The sequence below is a fragment of the Pinus tabuliformis genome, chromosome X (genome assembly GCF_031772625.1).
Source record: "Pinus tabuliformis cultivar Carrire ecotype Pingquan chromosome X, CPIR1, whole genome shotgun sequence".
Taxonomy (NCBI): Eukaryota; Viridiplantae; Streptophyta; class Pinopsida; order Pinales; family Pinaceae; genus Pinus; species Pinus tabuliformis.
The window spans coordinates 825126752-825143956 of NC_142308.1; positions in this window are offsets into that span (position 1 = coordinate 825126752).

Sequence of the window (17205 nt, forward strand, 5' to 3'; positions counted from 1 at the left end):
TAACCTAATTTTAAATTGTTTTTAAAGCATTTTAAAATCATTTAAAATTGTTCTTAAAGCAATTTAAATTATTTTTAAAGTATTTTAAATTGTTTTTAAAGCATTGTAAACCTTTTTTTTTCCCGTAGAAAAATTCGTAATTTATATTCATGTTGAAATAAATTACATTTTGTAGATGCTTAGAGCATATGCAGATAGCTGTCCATGGTTAGGACTAAACTGAAAACTGAAAAAAAAATAAAAAAAATTTGCAAATACATCAAGCCTATATTTTCCTGCCCTTCTTCTTTTCCACCCTACGCCAACCCTGTGAGTCAGGAGGGGGAACAATGATGGCCTGCGGGTGCTCTTGTATGTTCACTGGAGATTCTTTGTCGGATTCTGATCCTTCAGATCCATGTGTTCTTTTATTGCCACTAAAATCCAGCTGTGGAATTATCTGCTGCTGAAAATGGTCCTCCATTTGAGGGTCTGGTGCTTTTTCTTCCTGTGTGCCGTTCTGTTCCATATTTGTATCAGGTTCCTCTTGGTTCACTGTATGCTCTGTCCTCTGCATATCCTCTTTTTCCCTCCAATCGGTGTGCTGCCATCCATTCGGCTTTTTTGGTTGTTTCTTGTTCACTTTGGGGTCCTTCTTGCCCAGAGGGCAGGTGTTTTGAAGATGCCCTGTTTGCATGCATCTAAGGCACCTGAATGCTGTATTTTCATAATCAAGCGGTTGTATCCTCTGCGTATTATTATAGTTCAATGTGATGTGATCAGGTAGCCCCAGACTTAGATCCACTTCTACACATAATCTAGCATAGGTGAATATTCCTTGGTTAATTCTTTCTTCATCTGTTTTAAGGTATTTCCCCAAAGAATTTCCAATGGCTGATAAAACTTTGTGGTGCCAGAAGTGTAGAGGGAGGTTATGCAGTCTCACCCAAACAGGAACTGTTGTTACTTTCATAGTATTTGCATCAAAATCAGGGAACCAGGGGATGGTGAAAAGGCCAGCCTTTCCCCAAAACCATGGCCCCTGATTGATAATGTTGTCACGTTCTTGTTCTGTTGTAAATCGAACTATGAAAAAACCCTTTGAGCATAGGTGAACTTTACAGTCCGGTGACCATGTTGAGAGGATCCAGTGATGCAGGGCATCTGATTTTGGCTAGAACCCATTAAATCTACATATAACAGCATGAGTGGCTAGATCAGTGTGTAGACTAGTTACCTCCGGTGAAGTTACTTGGATCGTTGGAGATTCCAGTGTTTGTTCCACAATATAGGGACCTGGTAGCTCTGGTGCTGGTGCTGGTTTGGGTTGAATGTTTTCCCCTTTACCGTTCACCGCGTCCTTAAAGGAACCTGTGTTCTTTGAGCTGGACCCATTGACTGCATCACGAAAAGAGCCTGGAATCTGTGATCCGCTGGCTGCTGCACCTCCCCGAAGCCTCATATTGACTATAATGTTAGATCCTGGCTTAATGTTGTAGTGGCCCATTGTCCAGTGATCTTGTATCGATCTGCCTTCTGAGATCAGATGTTGGTGTCCTTCTGGAAGGCCAATGTGATTGGCAATGATTTTCTTCAGTTTTGAGACTTTGTCTGAAGCTTGAATCCAGATTGGGGTTGATTTCCCAGAGGGGGGCTTTATAAAGATTTGGAACCATAGATCTGTGGAGGATGCTTTCAGATCCACTGAGTCTGCCTTATCCAGGTCCGATTTTATGGGTTTGGTTTTTAGATCTGGCGGGCTCCCATCTATCTTCTGCCTGGATCTGGACAGATCAGATAGATCCTCTCCAGATCTGCCATATTTGGCCCGATCTATTATGGGAGAGGATAGAACTGCTGCATGCAGGTTCCTTTCTTTGTTTGCCGCTTCCGGGTCGATGTAATCCCTACCGGATTTTGCCTGATCTGTTGTGTATGAGGGCAGATCTGCTGCTCTCGGGCTTTTTTCCTGTGAACTGAATTCCTGGGGAGGACCGAAACCCTTGATGGACTTCTTGTCGGTGGGATTGACCATGTCGGAGACGTTGCTGACTACGTCTGAGTTGTCCTCGTATCTGAGTACCTGTCCAGGGTACTCCTTCTCTTTGCTGGGGTTCCATTTTGACGGGGTTTGTAGGGTGAAACCCTCGCTTCTGTAGGTGAGAGCGAGCTGCCTGCTCATTGCGAGAGTCCTTTTGATTTCTGCGTCGGCCCGCTTGAGAGCACAGCAGGAGACTGTATTCTTGGATGGAATGAAGGACGAAGACTTGAAAGGACTCCCGCGGGAGGAGAATGAGGGAGTTCGGAGCACGATCGCTGGTGTAGCAGAAGCCATTTTTTCGTTCCAGAGCCAACCGAAATCCTCCAATGAGGTCTCTCTAAAGCATTGTAAACTATTTTTAAAGCATTTGAAATTGTTTTAAACCATTTAAAATTATTTTTAAAGCATTATAAATTACTTTAAAGTTTTTTAAATTGTTTTTTAAAACATTTTCAATTATTTTGAAACCATTTTAAGATGTTCTTAAAACATTTTAAATCGTTTTAAAAGCATTTTAAATTGTTTTTAAAACATTTTAAAATCATTTAAAATTGTTCTTAAAGCAATTTAAAGTATTTTAAATTGTTTTTAAAGCATTTTAAATTGTTAAAGCATTAAATTGTTAAAGCATTTTAAATTGTTTTTATAAAATTTTAAATTGTTTTTAAAACATTCTAAATTGTTTTTAAAACATTTTAGATCATTTTAAACTGTGTTTAAAACATTTTAAAATCATTTATAATTGTTCTTAAAACAATTTAAAGGATTTTAAATTGTTTTTAAAGCATTGTAAACTATTTTTAAAGCATTTTAAATTATTTTTAAAGCATTTTAAATTGTTTTTAAAACATTTTAAATTGTTTTTACAACATTTGAAATCATTTAAAATTGTTATTAAAGCAATTTAAATTATTTTAATTTTTTTTCAAGCATTGTAAACTATTTTAAAAGCATTTTAAATTGTTTTTAAACATTTTAAAGTATGTCAAAGATTTTTAAAATGTTTTTAAAGCATTTAAAATAGTTTATAAAGCATTTTAAATTATTTTGAACTATTTTAAACTGTTTTTAAAGCATTTTAAATTGTTTTTAAAGCATTGTAAAATATTTTTAAAACATTTTAAAGCATTTTAAATTATTTTGAACTATTTTAAATTGTTTTTAAAGCATTTTAAATTATTTTAAAAGCATTTTAAAGCTTTTTAAAAACATTTTAAAGCATTTTAAATTGTTTTAAAGCATTTTAAATTGTTATTAAAACATTTTAAAAGGTTTTTAAAACATTTTTAATTGTCTTTAAAGCATTTTAAAATAATTTAAAATTGTTTTTAAGTCATTTTAAATTGTTCTTAAAGCATTTTATATTGTTTTTAAAAGATTTTAAATTGTTCTTAAAGCACTTTAACTTATTTTAAAAAAAAATTAAATTGTTTTTAAAGCATTTTAAAATCATTTAAAATTGTTCTTAAAGCATTTAAATTATTTTTAAAGTATTTTAAATTGTTTTTAAGGTATTGTAAACTATTTTTAAACTATTTGAAATTGTTTTTAAAGCATATTAAAAACATTTTAAAGAACTTTAATGTTTTTTAAATTGTTTATCAGGCATTTTAAATTGTTTTTAAAGCATTTTCAAGCATTTTAAATTGTTTTTAAACTATTTTAAACTGTTTTAAAATCATTTAAAAATGTTTTTAAAACATTTCAAATCATTTCAAATTGTTTTTAAAGCATTTAAGATCATTTAAAATGGTTCTTAAAACAATTTAAATTGTTTTTAAACTATTTTAAATTGTTTTTAAAGCATTGTAAAATATCTTTAAAACATTTTAAATTGTTTTTAAAACATTTTTAAATCATTTAAACTTGTTATGGAAGCAATTTAAATTGTTTTTAATTGTTTTTATACATATGAAATTGTTTTTAAAACATTTTAAATTGTTTTTAAAGCATTTTAAAATCTTTTAAAATTGTACTTAAAGTAAGTTAAATTATTTTTAACATATTTTAAATTGTTTTTAAAGCACTGTAAACAATTTATAAAGCATTTTAAATTTTTTTAAACCATTTTAATTTGTTTTTAAAGCATTTTAAAAACATTTTAAAGTACTTTAAAGTTTTTTAAATTGTTTTTTAAAACATTTTAAATTATTTTAAAACCATTTTAAGATGTTTTAAAAGCATTTTAAAAAGATTTTAAATCATATATAATCATTTTAAAGCGTTTTTAAACCGTTTTAAAATGTTTTTAAAATATTTTAAAGCATCTTAAATTGTTTTTAAAGCATTTTAGAGTATTTTAAATTGTTTTTAAAACATTTTAAATCATTTTAAATTGTTTTCAAAGCATTTTAAAACCAGTAATTTGCATTATTTTTAAATTATTTTAAATTGTTTGTAAAACATTTTAATTTTTTTTTAATCATTTTTTTTCCACAGGAAAAAATCGGTAACCTTTTATTAATTTTTTTTTAATCATTGAAAATTGTTTTTAAATCATTTTAAATTGCTCTTAAAGCATTTTAAATTGTTTTTATAACATTTTAAATTGTTTTTAAAACATTTTAAAATTACAAACAATTTTTTTTAATCATTTTAAATTGTTTTTAAATCATTTTAAATTGTTCTTAAAGCATTTTAATTTTTTTTTATAACATTTTAAATTGTTTTTAAAACATTTTAAATTGTTTTTAAAACTAATTGTTCTTAAAGCAATTTAAATTATTTTTGAAGTATTTTAAATTGTTTTTAAAGCATTGTAAACTATTTTGAAAGCATTTTAAATTGTTTTTAAATCGTTTTAAATTGTTTTAAGTTGTTCTAAAATTATTTTAAAAACATTTTAAATTACTTTAAAGCTTTTAAAATTGTTTTTAAAGCATTTTAAAAGCATTTAAAATTGTCTTAAACCATTTTTAAAGCATTTAAAATTGTTTTTAAAGCATTTAAAACTGTTTTTAAAACATTTTAAAGTGTTCTAAATTGTTTTTAAATTTTCTTGAACTATTTTAAAATGTTTTAAAAACATTTTAAATTGTTTCAAAAATATATTAAAGCATTTTAAATTGTTTTTAAAGCATTGTAAACTATTTTGTAATTGTTTTTAAAGCATTTTGAATTGTTTTTGAAGCATTTTAAATTGTTCTTAAAACAATTTAAATTATTTTAACTTATTTTAAATGATGTTTAAAGCATTGTAAACAATTTATAAAGCATTTTAAATTGTTTCGAAACCATTTTAAATTGTTTTTAAAGCATTTTAAAAACATTTAAAAGCACTTTAAAGCTTTTTAAATTGTTTTTTAAAACCATTTTAAGATGTTTTAAAAGCGTTTTAATAACATTTTAATTCATTTTATAAGCATTTTAAAGCATTTTAAATTGTTCTAAAACCGTTTTAAGATGCTTTAAAAATATTTTAAAGCATTTTAAATTGTTTTTAAAGCATTTTAGAGTATTTAAATTGTTATTTACACATTTTAAAATGGTTTTTAACTCCTTTTAAATTGTTCTTAAAGCATTTTAAATTGTTCTTAACGCACTTTAACTTATTTTTAAAGCATTTTAAAATGTTTTTAAAATAATTTAAATTGTTTTTAAAGCATTTTAAATTGTTTTTAAAACATTTTAAATTGTTTTTCAAGCATTTTAAATTGTTTTTAAAGCATTTAAAATTGTTTCTAAATAATTGTAAGCTATTTTTAAAGTATTTTAAATTATTTTTAAAACATTTTAAATTTCTTTTAAAGCATTTTAAATTGTTCTCAAAACACTTAAACTTATTTTAAAGCATTTTAAAATATTTTAAATTGTTTTTAAAGCATCTTAAATTGTTCTTAAAGCATTTTAAATTGTTCTTAAAACATTTTAAATTGTTTTTAAAACATTTTGAATTGTTTCTAAATTCTAAAGCATTGTAAACTATTTTTAAAGCATTTTAAATTGCTTTTAAAGAATTTTAAAATGGTCCTTAAAGTTTTTTAAATTGCTTTTAAAGCATTTTAAATTGTTTCAAAAACATTTTAAAGCATTTGAAAAACATTTTAAAGAACTTTAAATCTTTTCAAATTGTTGTTAAAGCATCTAAAATTGTTTTAAAAGCATTTTAAAGTATTTATAATTGTGTTTAAAGCATTTGTGATCATTTTTAATGCAGTTTAAATTGTTTTTAAAGCATTTTAAATTTTTATTAAAAATCTTAAAAGGTTATTAAAGCATTTTAAAACATTTTTTAAACATTTTAAGCATTTTAAAATCATTTTAAATTGTCTTTAAAACATTTTAAATTGTTTTTAAAATCATTTAAAATTGTTTTTGAAGTAATTTAAATTATTTTTAAAGTATTTTAAATTGTTTTTAAAGCATTGTAAACTATTTTTAAAGCATTTTAAATTGTTTTTAAAGCATTTTAAATTGTTCTTAAAGCATTTTAAATTGTTTTTAAAACATTTTAAATTGTTTTTAAAGCATTTAAAATCATTTAAAATTGTTCTTAAAGCAATTTAAATTGTTTTTAAAGCATTTTAAAATCATTTAAAAATGTTCTTAAAGCAATTTAAAGTATTTTAAATTGTTTTTAAAGCATTGTAAACTATTTTTAAAGCATGTTAAATTATTTTTAGAGCATTTTAAATTGTTTGTATAGCATTGTAAACTATTTTTAAAGCATTTTAAAGTACTTTAAAGTTTTTTAAATTGTTTTTAAAGCATTTTAAAATCATCTAAAATTGTTCTTAAAGAAATTTAAATTATTTTTAAAGTATTTTAAATTGTTTTTAAAGCATTTTAAACTATTTTTAAAGCATTTAAAATTGTTTTTAAAGCATTTTAAAGTGTTTTAAATTGTTTTTAAACTATTTAAGCTGTTTTTAAAACATTTTAAATCATTTTAAATTGTTTTTAAAGCATTTTAAAATCATTTAAAATTGTTCTTAAAGCAATTTAAATTATTTTTAAAGTATTTTAAATTGTTTTTAAAGCATTGTAAACTATTTTTAAAGCATTTTAAATTGTTTTTAAAGCATTTTAAATTGTTTTTAAAACATTTTAAAATCATTTTATAAGCATTTAAAAGCATTTTATATTGTTTTAAAACCATTTTAAGATGTTTTTAAATTTTTTTAAAGCATTTTAGAGGATTTTAAATTGTTATTAAAACATTTTAAAAAGGTTTTAAAGCATTTTTAATTGTTCTTAAAGCACTTAAACTTATTTTTAAAGCATTTTAAAATGTTTTTAAAACATTTTAAAATGTTTTTAAAGCATTTTAAATTGTTTTTAAAACATTTTAAATTGTTTTTAAAGCATTTTAAAATCATTTAAAATTGTTCTTAAAGCAATTTAAATTGTTCCTAATCTAAGATTTGCAATTAATTCTCAAATCTCTTATTCTCTCAACTATCCTGATTCTCTCATGTTCTCCTACATTCGAGAATATTTACAAATATGCCTCACAATACTTAATTAAAGCCCTATTCTAGCTTCTATCACTCAAAACCTTAATAATTACATCAATTCAACACTTAGGAAACCAACTTCCTTAAAACACAAGACCCCCCTATGTCTACTAAAATACAATGATTCTTTTGAGCTGAATGCTCCTACATTAGACTCCAAAAATAGAAAATATTCATAATCTCCTGATCATGTGTCTTCATATGTTGATAAAAAACCTCCAGGGTCCCAAAGTTTAGTTTGTAGTTGTTTGAATGCTCTGCACCTTTACTGCTGCTATATGTCTACTATCTTCTGTTTCATTTTCCTCTCCTTGTCAATCAGGTTCAAATTATGATTGATCATCCTTCTTGTTGTCATTCTTCTCCATATGGATTGTTTCATCATCAACTACCATAATTTTTCAATTTCCATTTCCCGCACATCCGTGGGTTGGTCCATACTTTGCCACTTACTGTTACCTCTTTCTCTTTGTTTCAGGTTGTTTCTGTTGTCTACTAACTCTTCAAACTGTTGTTCTTCTATTTTAAGTTTTCAAATTCTACCACTTACTCTTTTTCCTACACTTACTTTTCTTTGCTTATTTTTACTTATTCTGCCTCCCTTTCATCCTTACCCTCTTTCATTTTTATTTGGATGCTCATATGTGCCAAATTTTCTCCAGCATCTCCAACTAAACTGGCACTCACAAAACAATTATTAAAATAAAAAACAAAGGCCTTAGTGCCTCTTCTTCCTTTGGCAGCACTTCAGTATGTTGCTCTGATTCTTCCTCCTCTATCAGCACATCGGTATGCTAATTTGAATTCTCAACAAAATTCACGAGACTGTCAGCTAGTCTCTCCTCCACACCATCTGTTTCAATGATGTCTTCCTATCCTTGTCCACTGTAGTGAACTTCTTCATTCTCATTCAGTTCTGATTTTACAACCTGAACACTTACTTTTTTGTTTTCTAGCCTTTTCTCCAAAAGACTTAACTCATGCCATAAATTTGCCATCTCACTTGGAATTTCTCCTAAAAGCTCTATACAATCCTCACTATCTTCTTCTTTGTCACAAGTATAACTTCTTGTTGACACTACTTCTTCATTTTGATCCTCCATCTCTGTGATAGTTTTAGATGTTTGTCCATCACTCTCCCTTTGGCCATTTAAGAAAATCAATTCCTCTAAGTTGTCCTCATCAATAGCAAATTCCTTATCATAAGACATAACTATCTCATCTCTAATGAAGATATTTCTTTTACTAAGAAAGGAATTTATGAAGTCCTTCTGATGTAATAACTCAGCTTGATCTTCATTTGAAAGACAGTCATCATCATACTTTGCTTGGAAAATTTTAGCTTCATTCAAGATAGTCCCATAAGATGGTTTGTCTTTTGCAATACCTGCATTCACACACAACTTGTCAGTTGTAAAACCACAAGACCTCATGATTGTAAAAATTTTGAATAATTTTAACACATATTCAATGGAGATTATCCTGATCATGTACTATTGCGGAATACATACACAATACATAAGCTCCTCTACATTGATCATCAATATAGAAGTATCAATAACAATAAAACATCAAGAGCATTCATACATTAACACAGTATGTAACCCGGGGAAAGCATCTTGCTAAAAACCCCACACTATCTGTATATTAATGATTGAGACCATGTAACATTACAAAGTACAATGCTTATCACAAGCAATCCAGTACCAGCTCCACCTGTTACACACAATACAGCTCAGATCTGATCTCCAAATCTATTCCACTGCTTGCCTGCCTCTCCAGCTCAATACCTGCTCAAGAACTGATGAGAATGGCTTACCAAACTCGTATTTGACCTGCAAATAATCACTCACACTCTGTTGGACGTGAGCACATGCTACAATTCTTGATATTGGCCAATTCATTGGCATACTCAATCCCTCTGATTGTGCAAATCATCATGCACAACTATAGTCACAACTGATAGCAATCTGATCCTCTAACACCTGTCCCTACTGAACTGAACATGCACTGACATGCAACTAATTTAACTAATGTATTCTATAGTTGCATTATGAGTTAATAACTTGTGAATTAATTAATAACTAATTCACCCAACTCATCTCTAGTCTATTGATCAGTTAGACTAAATACAACTAGTTTAACAAGGCTAAACTGAACACAACTCCATCAACTGCACCTCTAGTCCACTAAACTCAACTCACTTGAGTTCTAACTGAAGTCCTGCATGCAAATATTAGTCATCCCATAGGTAACCACGTATTTCTCTCTGGGATCTGCATGTACCACATCCGTAGCTCATCCTGAAGTGCTCCAAGAGAATAAGATCAAGTTTACAGTCCAAATATTATTATGAGACAATAATATTTGACTTTTCTATTTTTGACAGCCCGTCTAAAAATAGGCTTTGATCACTCACACTGTGATCACTCACACTGTGGTCACCCACACTGTGATCACTCATACTGTGATCACCCACACTGTGATCACTCATACTGTGGTCACCCACACTGTGATCACCCACACTGTGATCATCCACACTGTGATAAAAAATAGAACTTGAGCCATAATTTGCCTACAGGCCCACTTAGTGAAGGTGACTCTTTTCACTAAGCTCCATCATCTTGTTGCACACTTTTCAACAATGATCTCATTTGATGATTCAATCACCAAATCCTCCTGTTGTTCCAAGTCCTTTACATGACGCAGAAATATTTAAATGGTCTTCTCTTCAATCTCATCAAGTCCTTCACTTGATTGCTTGATATCCTTCTCTACTTATTCTTTCAGAACAAAATTTATATTTTGCCTATCTTCTTCCTTTATGTCAATATCAACAAATTTTCATTCTTCATATGTTTCACCTGCAAACATACACAAATTTTCAGATTTAAAATCATGTGACCCTTTGGTCTCACTTGAAGTTTTAGTCTTCAAGCCTTCTTCTTCACCCAAAACTTCACCCTGTTCTGCTTCAAAAATGGACATTTCCATTTCCAACTCAGCTTCTCTGAGTTTTTCCATTAGCCACTTTACTTTCTTCTGTCGTAGCCTTCTCTGTAACTTATGTCACTTCACTGGTTTCTTCTTCAAGACCCAACCTAGTCTTTGGCTTTCCTCAAGTATCATCATTAATAAATTGAGTTGTTCTTTCATCTCAACAATCTCTTTGTCAATTTCCTCTTGACTCATTCTCTTTCCATTTGCCTTGGCATTCTCTTTCTTCACTTTTCTTCTGTTGTGGTCTTCCTCAGAACCTCCATTATGACTATTGGTAGTCATCTTCTTCTCCATCTCTATGAGTTCCTCACTCATTCACTATGAGCTGCATTAAAGCCTCTGTAACATCAAGTCCTCCCTTCTGCCACTTACTTCACCAAGCTTTCCTCTGTAATTGGTATTTTTGCAATCACTTGGTTCTCTATCTCTAGAACCTCTTTTGAGCACTTCTCTCTGCTCCTTCTAGGCTTCAACTCATCTACATCTTCTAAGAACACAATTGTCCTCTTGTATTTCAATCACAATGAAATGCTTGGTTCTGACCACCTCTTCTTCCACTTAGAAAGTCTTATCAACTTCCTTCATTACTTAAAAATTCTACCTACATCCTCTGTGGAATTGCCTTTGTGAGCTGCAACAATACCTTTGTAGTAACAAGTCTCCTTCTTGCTACATATGCCTCACTAATCTTCTCTCCTCTGAGCTCAGTCTATTAGCATTTCTCTCGTTCTTTCCTTTGGAACCAATTGAGCACTCCTTGGTCTAGGTTGCTGCAATCTTCTCACCTTCTTATGCTGCTACCTGTACATCAATATAAATACCACACACTCTCTAATATTCAATTCAAATTAAAACAAAACATATCATCTCACCTTCAAGACCTCTGCATGATCTTGTTTTACCATTCACCTGCACTTTGAATGGATTGTCCTCTGTTTCCTTGCATCTGCAAATTCTGCTACACATTATCTCTGTGTGCCTACTTATTTGTCAGATTAGAAGCTGATCTCCTCTTGCCTGCATACACATCTTAACACATAACTCTATTCTAAATTTTCTCGAAGAAATTTTCACACAGGATTTCTTTGTGCTATTCCGATACCAAATGTTTCAACCACAATTCCGTTTTGATACCAAAATGATGCTGGGCTAAGCTGACAATACCCACAGTATGTATATAAAATGCATAATCTCATTCATCCCAGGAATTTCTATTACCCTGCCTAGTCAAACCTTCATAAAATAAGGTTTAAGGTCCCTTAATAAAATCTCATGCGGAAATGTTTCAAAGACTATTCAATAGTCTAAACCTTAATTAACCTCTCCAGTAGAATCTTATTCAACCCTCATAAACTTTGGTTAATTCTTAAACCTGTGCATATTAACCATACCCTCTTACTCTGGTCACGGAATTACTCAACCCTAATCATACCATGGTTAATTGCCCTTAATCCACTTCATTTCTATTATAACCTCATATAATAGAAATATACACAAACCACATTTAACCTTACCTTTCCACTTTTTCCACAATCTTGACACATTTTCTGAGGCCCACCTTTATCGATTCAATCTCCACCATTGATTTCATTCCATCAGATCAACGGATATCACGTGATCTCTGTTGACACCTAATCCTATGCGATTGGGTGAATTTGTGTAAATAGTTAAATTAGGAATGTGAATAGTCATCAGGAGATGAATTGAGCAGTCACATCCTTTGTATATAACAATAGCTACCTAATGAAATAAAACGAATCAGTTTTCTGCCAAACTGGAGTTACTCTTGGCCTGACATGGTATCAGAGCCAGTTCTCAAAATAGTTGTAACTCCCTTCATTTTTGCTACTGTGGGTTGTACGCTGGTTTGAGCACTGCCCACTGAACGTTGTCCTCTGACATTCTGACCTGAGCACTGTCCTCAACGCCTCTATCCTCTACGTTGTAATTCATTGCCACTGCGCTCTATCCATAACGCTCTCTACAACGCATCTATCTCTCATTAGCCGCAACTTGTCTCTGACCGCTTCTGAAACTGAATAGTCAAGGTTTGAATCTCCATTATGGCACCCATTCACACTATTCCATTGAAACGTTGTGTTAACGTTGGTATTGAACGTTGTTCAAGTTTATGTTGAATTGACTGTGTATTACGGTATTGAACGCTGTCCTGGTATCAGTATCGGTCCCTCGCATTGACGTTGGCGCCCACCGTGGTATAATAACATTCAACTGCCTTTGACGCCCAATTCCAGCAGATACTGAGGTGCTCCACATCACCCGCCATCGAAGCCTCGAACACGTCCCCTGTTCCTCCTCGTCGGGTTCGTAATAGAGATTGTCCAAGTCGTTGTCGTCCATAATCGCAGGACGTGGACCTTGCCCTTGCTGCTGCCCTTCCCAAGAGCTCAAGTCAGTGCTGGTCATTTCAATTTTGTCTGTCTGTTTATGGTAGTAGTACACGGAGCTGACAAATTATTTCCTTCGTTTATGCTTCCTCTATTCTTCGTTTATTGCATTGTTTCTTCCCATCGAAACTCAGAGTCCCCAGCTACAGCTTCGACTGCAGTCTCCGAGCGCTAGGAATTAGCGTGGTGATCAATCTGCTAAGATAACAGTCCGAGTCTCCTAGGCCTTAATACTTCAGATTGCAGTATTGTCCACTGGTCTCACTGGCACCAGAATATTTTTGCAAGTGAAATAGACTATTGGGACCGAGTCTCCGCCTTTTGTTTGCATTCGGGTGTTGGAGTGAAATTCCGTTCTACCGCCAAGAATCTCGATCTAAGATTTCAAGAACAAAACCAGGGGGCTTATAAAGAGAGAGGGAAACAGAATTTTTTTTGAATGCAAGAGGTAGCACGCATTAATAATAAGATCACATATTATGTAGCAAAATATTTGGTGGAGGCAGAAATGATGCGCTGAGCGCTTTTAAAAGATATTGTATAGCGTGTGCATTGAATGATTTTATTGGTATCTGTGCACATTTTTATTGTATACTGGCAGAAGTTTTTTTTTTTCCATCAGCAAAATTATTTTTTTACAGAATGCATTCAATCATCTCTATGATAGGAATAGTTCTCACTGGCAAGGAGAACTATCCTGAATGGTCCCGGATGATAAAACACACCCTCATCTTCAATGAGTTATGGAAAGGAGTGTGTGTCGGAGAAGGAGACAATGACCCAGTACAGCCTACCTCAGAGAAAGAGCTCGTCATTTGGGAAAACAAGAACAACAAAGCTTATGCATTAATCAAAGCATCTGTAAATGAAGAGGTGAGTCGCCATATTTCGTCATATTCAACTGCCTTTGAAGCCCTACAAAAGCTGAAAGAACTCTATGACTCACATTCTGCACTTGAAGTTGTCCAACTCATGATTAAACTCTTCACTCTTGAACTGCAAAATAATGATCCTCTTGCTCTTGCATCTAAAGTAAAGTCTATAATGCATGATATCAAATCCACTAAGGTTGAATTGGATATTCCTCTTATTGCTTTTCTCAAGGCACTTTATCCTACTTACTCCAATTTTCTTGAGTCATTGCAAGCAAATGGAAATCTTAAAGATATAACCTTTGACTCTCTTGTGAAAATGTTTGCTGAAAGAGAGAAAGCTTTCAGAAATAAGTCAGCCCCTGAATCTTCTGAAGAGACTGTGTGCCTTGCTCATAAAGAAAAGCATCCTACTCAAGATTCTACAAGAGGAAGAGGTGGACGAAGAGGAAGAGGAAGATATTTCAGAGGCGGGGGGGGGGGGTAGACATTCTCAAGGAGAAAAGGCAAACTTACATTGCATTCGCTGCAAAAGAAATGGATCACATGATACCTCTACATGAAAGCTTCCATGGGACAAAATTGAGCAGAAAAGAAACCAACAGAAAGGTAAAACTGATGATACAGACAAAGGTAAAGCACCTGAATCCACTCACCATATTGAGGCACAATGTAACATTGGAGTAAATGAAGATTTGTTTAATGCTTCACTTGCTTCTTCGAAAAATTATTAGTTGCTTGATTCAGGAGCAACCTGTCACATGACTCATAGAAAAGATTTTTTTGAAGATTTCACTGACAATGTTGATGGAGCAGTATACTTTGCAGATCAGTCAAAAATCAAGCCATCAGGGCTTGGCACAATCAGGGTTAAACTGCCTAGTATTCCAGACTTTCTTCTGGATCATGTTCTATATCTCCCACAACTCAAAAGAAACTTGCTGTCCTTGGTCCACATCTACCAGCAAGGTCACTCCATTCATATGTTTGATGGCAAGCTTGAGGTAAGAAAAGCATCTTACCACTCACTTGTCATGAGGGGAATAGAAGAAGAAAGGCTTCTCAAACTGCAAGGAACACCTGCTCATGCACAACATTTCTCATATATTTCTCATCATGAAGAAGGTACACTTCCATCAAGTTTATTATGGCATGCTAGATTTGGACATTTAAACTATGACAGTCTCCGCTTATTGAAGAAAATGGTGTTGCTGGTTTGCCTACAATTCCTAGGAAACATAAGCAATGTGATGCTTGCATTCTAGGAAAGCATAGCAAACAGTCTTTTCATGATTCACATTCAAGAGCACATAGGAAGCTTGAACTCATTCATTCAGATTTATGTGGTCCAATGCCTGTTCCTTCTGCAAATGGAAATAAATATATCATGACATTTATTGATGATTACACTAGAATGTGTTGGGTTTATTTATTGAAGAACAAATCTGATGCCTTTCAAACATTCAAGAATTTTCATAAATGGATTGAAAATGATGCACAATCTCATATTGGGTCTATTCGCACTAATAATGGAAAAGAATATACATCAAATGAATTTGAAAACTATCTTCGCCAACATGGGATCAAACATCAAACGACTGTGCCTTATAATCACCAACAGAATGGTGTAGCTGAAAGAATGAATAGAACAATCTTGAATATGGTACGATCCATGCTTTTCTTCAAAAATATAATAAAATGTTTTGGGCTGATGCTGTTCTATGTGCTGCATATATAAAAAATAGATGTCCATCTAATGCTATAAGAAACAAGACTCCTTATGAATTGTGGTATGGACATGTTCCTTCGGTAAAACATCTCAGGATCTTTGGTTCCACCTGTTATGCTTTGATACCAAAGGTACATAGAAACAAAATTGGTGCTAGAAGTTGTAAGTGTATCTTCCTGGGATATTCAAACACCTCCAAATCATACCGCCGCTATGATGAAGTAAATAAAAAGTTTGTTGTATCTAGAGATGTAATTTTCTTGAATCATCCAAATCTGACAATGTTGTTGAGCGACAACTTGATCGCTTGGATAGATTCACAAAAATGAAATCATTTCAAGAATTTGATAATCATATTCCACATCTTGAAGGGGGGATTCCTATACTAGATCAACATGTGGAATCTTCTTCTGAAGAACACTCTCCCCCGACTGAAACTCCAACAACGGATGATGCTTTAAGTGATGTAATTGATAGAATTGGGAGACTCAATCTTGATTCAGTCCCAACTCAATCAATAGAGCAGCCTGGACCATCTCGGAAAGGTCCCCCAAAGTGGCTGACAAAGACACTTGAAAGTTTTCATCCTGATGAAATTGGAAAAATAGGAACCAAAAATTAAAACCGATAAAATGGAGGTGATGTAGATGACTCTAATTCACATGTTGATATGGATGTTTCTTATGATTGTGAATTGAACTTGTCTATAGATTTTGAACCAACTTCCTTCAAAGAAGCTGCTTCTCATGATAAATGGAAAGAAGCGATGCAAAAGGAGTATGATGCCCTCATAAAGAATGGCACTTGGAAGCTGGTTGATCCTCCATTTGGAACCAAACCAATTGGCTGCAAGTGGGTCTACAAGAACAAGTACAAAGATGATGGCTCACTTGACAAGCACAAAGCTAGGCTTGTGGAAAAAGGTTTTGCACAGAAGAAAGGGGTTGATTATGAGGAAACTTTTGCCCCCACAGCAAAATGGGCCACCATCCAGACACTCTTTGCACTAGCAGCTCAGAACAGTTGGAAAGTCCATCAAATGGATGTAAAAATTGCCTTCTTGAATTGAGATCTAAAAGAGAATGTTTTTATTTCCCAGCCTGAAGGATTTGCTGTGAAAGGACATGAACATAAAGTATGCAAACTTGTGAAGTCCTTGTATGGCCTCAAACAAGCACCGCGAGCCTGGTATGAAAAACCAACTGAGCATCTTCTGAAACTCAACTTCAATCATTTTGATCTTGATGATGAAACTTTATTTGTCAAGAAAGTTTGCAAAATAGTTGTATATCTTGTGGTATATGTAGATGATCTTTTAATGACAGGGAACAATGAAAGCTACATTGCATCCATAAAGAAAGAATTGGGGAAAAGTTTTGAAATGACTGATTTGGGCTATGTTCATTACTATCTTGGCATTGAAGTAACCCAACATCCAAAATCCATATTTCTTTCTCAAAAGAAATACATTGGAGATTTGTTAAATAGATTTGGCATGACAGAGTGAAATCCTCTTTCTACTCCAATGGAACAAAACTTAAAGCTCACATCTATTGAAGGAAAGGAATTTGAGGATGCAACAAAGTATAGACAACTTGTAGGAAGTCTCATCTACCTCACTACTACCAGACCATACATTTCATTTGTTGTTGGAATCCTCTCCAGGTTTATGCAAAAGCCTTGTGAGGGACATTGGTTTGCTGCAAAAAGGGTTCTAAGG